Source organism: Puntigrus tetrazona, chromosome 7, assembly GCF_018831695.1.
Source record: "Puntigrus tetrazona isolate hp1 chromosome 7, ASM1883169v1, whole genome shotgun sequence".
Classification (NCBI taxonomy): domain Eukaryota; kingdom Metazoa; phylum Chordata; class Actinopteri; order Cypriniformes; family Cyprinidae; genus Puntigrus; species Puntigrus tetrazona.
In genome coordinates, this window is record NC_056705.1 from 33,920,120 (window position 1) to 33,927,214 (window position 7,095).

The window sequence follows — 7,095 nt, forward strand, 5'->3', positions numbered from 1 at the left end:
TTCAGCTTAACGCATAACCTTAATTTCCACTCGCATTGCAAACCACGTACATCTTGTAAACAGCACACAAAGAAGAGTAGTATTTCAAACAAAATCACAACATAAATATTTAAATTATATTATTTATTGGGAGAAATACGTCCCATCTAGAAGTGATAAGCAACCTGCTGTTGCGAAAGCATCTCAGCCAATCAGAATACAGGACTTTATTTGTTATGTAAATATAATTTGATGGTATTTTTTATTAATATCAATGTTTTTAGCTGTGATGATTGTGGCTTTATTTATTGATTGATTCATTTATATATTTATGTAGAAATATAGTGTTTTGCTTTTAAGATTTGCGGGCATGCTGCTAGCCCACAGCCATAGCACAAAAGTAATCATAAATAACTCACTAAATAACATCTTCGTGCCATGTTGATGCAGATAGTTTATTTATATCATCTGAAAAAGCCAACTTTTCAAGTAAAAGTAAAAAACAAATTTATAAATACACACTGAAGTAAAGTTGAATTTATGAGCAGTAACGTTTATGTTATATAAATAAACGCTATTTAATATACATACAAATATCGCAGTAGAATTCATACGTGACTGGAGTGTAGAAAAATAAAGTCCTGGACAGCAGCATTTTCAAGTTTAGTGCTTATGGCAGCTCGTTGGCAGGCTCGCGGGCAGTGCCGGATTGAGGTACTGGTCAAATTCACTGGTGGTCGAGCTGGTCCAACATGTCCGATCTCACTTGTTCTAGGTAGAACTCCGAGAGAAGGTCCAACCAAACACAGCACACGCACACCATACCTGCTCCCACCGACGCAGAGTTCCTCCCGTTCTGTTGCGCCAGAATGCTGTGAATACAGCAGGGACTCTGAGTAAGCAGCCAGGGGCAGATGAACAGAAGAAGAGTTCAGTAACGTCGGCACCGCTGTGGAACGTCGTGGTTTCCATTTGATGATGTTGCTTCAAAGCGTGTACGATGAAGAGTGGTTTCAAATGAAAACCCACCGCGCGGAGCTCGAGGGGGTTCATTTGATCGTTATGGTTTCTGCGCGACTTGACCTCGCAGCATAGCTGAGGGTGAAAAGAGGCGCTGGGAGAACCGGACGGTGTCTCGCTTAAAGCCGCCTTGTTTCCACGCTTGCTGCACTTTCGTCGACGGGCCGTATTTGTAGTTGGGATAATCAATGGTGTGTTGGATTCGTAGTCTTTCTGCTTCTTGCATGTAAGGACGCCTGCACTGAGACATGGCCTTCCACGTCTTACCTATGACGAACAAGCAAAAAGTGTTTTAGTTTAAACAAAGTTTTCAGTTTTCATATACGAAAAAAAGTACATTTAACAAGAGCTGAAGTACACTGGCAGATATAAAGCTACAACAGCTGTCAAGTTTGTACATACATAACCTAACAGGTACAAAAGTGTACCTTTTGAAAGGTACCGCAAAGAGTGACAGCTTTTTGCACCTTTATTTCTAAAGCGTAATTACAGGAAAGTGTCACTCACCACTAAGTATTTTGCTGAGGTCAGTGTTCTCAGGTCAGGTTTAGCTGGCACAAGGCGCCTGCGCTCTCTTTGGTCCAGATGATGAACGCGTTGAGAGGACGTCTCACCCGAGTTTCCACGGGCGCTTTAGCTCCGGGCTGGAGCAGCTGGATTCAGACTCTATCGACACCGGGCTTGATGGACCTGACGCGGGCAGTGAAACGCGCCACGACGCTCTTTCTCCTGATGCGGCGCGTAGCGCACCGCTGATCGAGCATCATCGTGGAGTCCATTTCGAGTTCTGGGAGCATCTGGTCGAGGTACATTCTCTTCCGGCCGGTGAGACGTTCCTCCCGGGCTGCACATCAAAGATCAAGAGCGGCTTTAAAAGGACGGCGACCAATAGGGGCGCAGAGGAGTGGATTAAAGGTGTGAAGCGCCAGAAGTTTCACCTTGGTGATAACGCCGGTGTTCATGCTGCAAACGAAATGCATATAAAAAATCAAACGAAATTCATTGCATTTTATAAAGCCATGTAAAACAACAAAAAGTACAGTACAGAAAAAAATAGGCTACTGTAGGTCTTCGTTACACATGCAATCAATCGGAACACAATGCAAAGTATACAATTGGTAAAACACCTGTAATGAATAAACACGTCTTTTTAAATTGCGGTTTAGCGTGTGCTCTATTTCAACACTGGTGAGTGTGCGTTTTTATTAAATATCCATTTTCGGAGAAAAAAAGATGATCATATACTGCTAAAGCAGCAAACAGAAATAACTAAAAGATACCATAATTTACATCCATGAAAATTCTAGTTAACAGGAACACTTGTGATTGAAACAAAGAAATCATTAAAAAATAATAAAATGCATAGGCATTTTTTTGGAGTCCGTATTGTGTAAACGTCTTTAAACCCCCTGCTTTTGAATACAATTATTTTTGACACTCGAAGGAAAATCGTTATGGATGTGTCGCGGGCCTAATAGACCGTTTCGTGTACATTTGAAATTCATTTACACTAATGGCGCACTGCCGAACAGGCGAGTCTGGTGCACCTGTTGCCTCGTGTTGTGAGAGATTCGGGCCGCTTGTAAATGCCCTCGGGCAGGGCAGTCAGCTATGGCAGCCATAATAGAATCATGAAAAGCTTTGACACCTTGATTAAACACAGACTCGTCTGATCAGTAAATAGCCGCGCAGTTAATTCAATGACCGCAATGATCAAGGTTTAGATTTTATCTTACGGTCTGGCCTACGAAGTAAGCGAAACCCGCGGCCTGCCTTTGACAAAGCTAAGAGAGGGCCGCTTCGTTAATCGATACGATCTGAGAATAATACATGTTAGACAGTCTAATGGTACTGGAGCTAATCGAATTGAAGTCGAGCGTATTGTTTTATCATCTGGCTCATACGGACCCACGTGATTGAGCATTTGTTAATTGGAGACTAATTCGATCTCCTGATGATTATGATGAAAAGCTGTTACAATTTAAAACGGTCTTAAAAGTAGCAAAGGTATATCATAAAAGACCTCATGTAACAACATTAAAGCGCTCTATTTAAATTAATAAATTAATAAATTAATCGTTTTTTATATATATTCGTTTCAAAATAAACTGCTGCAAGTGGATTTTAGCGTTTAATTATAAATTAAATTAATAATTAAAACCCCACATGCATATATTTTTAAACCTGCTGTCTTTTGATGCCAAGCTGAGAATACACTTAATAGGATGTCAAATTTACATCCGAATGGCGCTGAAATAGCTCCACCAATAAACATACAGCTTTTGTGAATTAATGCTTACACTAATAAATGATTCCTTTCTTCTGAAAACCTTAGGTTATTTACGGCTGAATCCACATCCGAGCACTGCACCGCTCGCGTTGGGCTTCGCTGTAGTTAAAGAGTGATAATGGGCTTAGTTCATTAGTTTGAGCAGCTCAGCGTGAATACAATAACGTTAGTTTCGGCTGTGTTCGTCCAGTTATTGTTTCCAATTGAACCGCAGCAAACCTTCTATTCTTGTTTCCGTGATAGCAGTTCGTGATTGTAGTTCAAGTGTATTAGCACGGGTTAGCAAAGGCAGCTCCTGTCTAGTGCCTGTGTGTGGCAATTTATATCTGTTAAATATGTGATACTCTTTAGCTGGATTGTACATAATTGTAATTACTGTGTGGATGGTTAGCTGTCCCAAGCGCACTGTCGCCTTGTGTGTGGAGAATAACAAAGAAGACGAGAAAAACATCCTCAGTGATTAAATTATGAATACAGAAGCTTACATACAGTGCCTCTGATGGAGCGCACATAAATAAGCAGTGTGTACTTAGTATTGTATTGGCTCAGCAGGTAGAAGAGACAGATAACTGACAGATAACACACAGTATTCAATTCGCACACAGTCTCTCTCCCTCTTCTCCATCTCTCGTATTCACTGTCTGTCAAAGTGAACACACACTCACACACACTCACACACACACACACACACACACACACACATCGCAGTGAATGTTTTGCCCACGCCTCCTCCTCAAACAGAAGTCTGGTCTGAAAAGCACACACACACACACACACACACACACACACACACACACACATACAATGGATTACAAGACCCCTGTGGGGTCTTCGGTGCTACAGAGCCCTCATTAGTGAAACACAATGGCACCCCGCCTCTTAAAGATCATTCAAGTAACAGACTCAACAGAATCTCCATAGATGACATGATCATTTATAAATGACGATGTAATTTATACATATATTCCCTATAAGCTGACAAAATAGAACCCAGTTCATAATACAGCGAACACGCCTATAGATCTGAAATGTTTATTTCTTTTCAGTTTAATCTAATGAGACGCGCAATCCTTTCTCTCTAATACGGTATGATTTTTTTTGACTCCTTGCAGGGGTCAGAACTCCAATACATAAAACCGATTTTCTAGCTAGGAGCTGCCTCGTCGTTTTAGTATGCATACTCTTGTGAAAGGGACAGAAATTTTATAACTTACAGTTTTGCTTATTGCTTGATTGTATTCTTCGGTAAGTGATAAGACTGTTATCAGCGCCGTCCATTGTTCAGTTCTCAGCAAACTGTGATGAACTACTGTATGTCACAGCAGGCCAATGCACTGTATTCTGCTCTTATCCTGACACCTACATATCAAACAGACATTTGTTTCCAGGCCTTTGACTTTGACATAGGGTAGGCTAAATACATTTGGGACATGCGTGCATTCAAAAATCTCATATAATTCGCTTGCACGAGAACCCCGAGCCGTGATTTTGCTCCACACGTGTGCATGTGTTCTCTTTAACCTTGTGAATTTAAAAGGTATGCCTCTGTCCACCCAAAGATACTGCAAAGTTTCTTTTTCCAACATGAGATTTTCATTTCACCATGTCCCTTATAATAACTTAACAAAAATAATTCCAAAGGTTATTCTGTGCTCTAAAATAGACATTTTATTTCGTTGTGCAATGCAAGGTCCTTTTCATAATCTGGAAAAACTTGAGGGTATGGTTTAGACACAATGTATCAGCTGTACCCAGTGTCCTATTGCTATGACAGATTGTTTAATTGTTACAGTTATGATAAAAGTCACATTTACACATATGCTATACACAAATTCTGTTAAAAATATGTTTGTGATATTTCGGCTGCCTATTATTAATGGATGACTATCAGAAAGTTAGTCTACTGTTTATTCTACCTCCATTTATAAAATATTTATAGTCATATTATCCTCATAAAATGTATCTCATGTTATTTTTACAGACTTTTCTCAACTCTCGTTCAGTGTCATAAGTGCTCTTAATATGACACTGAATGAGAGGTATGGAAAGTGAAAAGAAACACATAATAATAAGAACTCAAGAAAGCAGATTCGTTGAAAAAGCAGATCGTTTTAAAATATTTCCACACAATGAGTCTGCTTCTTCCAGACTTTTATTTTTTTTTTTTTTTTCAGAACGTATATTGACGTTATACATTTTACTATGAAAACGCGACGCTTCCGCATTCGCATTCAATGTTTTTTTGCGCGTTTTTTCTTAATGTTTTTTAAAGGACCTTCTTGTTTTTGTGGCTGTTTTTTTTTTTTTTTTTTTTTTTTTTTTTTAGAACGGCAGAATAATAAATTATTGTAAAATTTAAATAAGCCTGATATTTACTTAAAGGCACAGGATGCGATTTGTGATACTTCTGAGAAAAAATTTTTTTAATAAGGTTATATAGCCTAAACTAGTGTCTACGTAGGCGAGTAAATGTCATGAAGCGTTTTTAATACGACGGAAAATGTATAAACGGAGTATTTTTTCAGTTAACTCAGACTCAGTTAAACCATTGCCTCGCAAAATGATTCGAAGCGCTCGAATCGGATCACGTATCGCGAATCATTTGATTCAGAACAGGATTTCCAAGTAAATACCCCCTCCCCACACATACATAATTGCAGTGTTATTTAGTTATTGTCATCATTTCACGACCATGTAGTTTTTCATGCAAATTTTTTCTTTTTAGAAAAAGAATAAACTATTTTAAAATGTAAGATTCGCATTTTCAATTATTCTCATTGTTCATCGCCTTACAACGCACATTAATTTCTGTTTAAATGGATCGTATTTGTAAATACTTTAATCTGTAGCATCTTCCAGATGTAAGGTACTTTCTTATATAATCTCTAATAGACTATTATGATGTTGTAACAGAGAAACGTACGTAAAATAGCCTAGACGTGAACTAATCTCAGGTAAAAGAGCCAATGCATTGCTGGTTACTGTATCTTCTTGAACTTCTAAACACAACCTGACAACACAGTTTGAAGCGCCTTTGCAGTATTGGCCCACCTGGATGTGCTATATCTCAGCTGGCTTTCAGGATACGTTAAAATGCCATTTTACCATTTTGACAAGTTGCAAATTTTTATTTATTTTTAAAATGTAGACGGCGTTTTGATGACACCTAGCGGCTGTTTGTAGTATATCTCCTAAACTAATTCTGACAGAAACATCCCTTTTTCCACCTCACCTGATGACCCCAATGAAGCTCAGACCTCGTGTGTTCATCAATTACAACGCTTCAAGTAAATGGGGTTGACGGTAAAGGCGTTAAACTGGACCGTTTAATGTAATTTTAGCTTTATCAAAATGTTTTAATACTTCAAAACACATTCTCGTGTCAGCAGACAGGTTAGGTTTTCAACACGTGAACAAAACGTCCTTAACAAATTAAAAATGTTATGAGGAAATATTACTAACATGTTAAACTGATGCACCTGCAGAGCTGGGAACTGTATTTGTATTCATTTTAATAATCAAATACACTGGATCAGTCAATTATTGTATTAAAACAGTTATACCTTACAATGAGGTTCCTTTAGTTAATATTATTGTATTAAATATGTAAATGAATAATACATTTATTAATGAATTATTTGTTAGTTCATAGTGCATAAATGTTAACTTTTGATTCCATAACTAATGTCTATGCAAACACTTCATAAACAGACTTCTTGAATAAAAACCGATCACTTTACGTTAATCTGTGTAAAACAAAAGAAACTTATTTTACAACTTTAAAATGACAAAATCTAGCCTCATCT

At 38.2% G+C, this 7,095-nt stretch overlaps 1 pseudogene; it reads right to left on the reverse strand.

The window, feature by feature from the left end:
• Window positions 1-642: 642 nt before the first annotated feature.
• LOC122347989 lies at window positions 643-1,811 on the reverse strand (annotated as a pseudogene).
• Window positions 1,812-7,095: the final 5,284 nt, after the last annotated feature.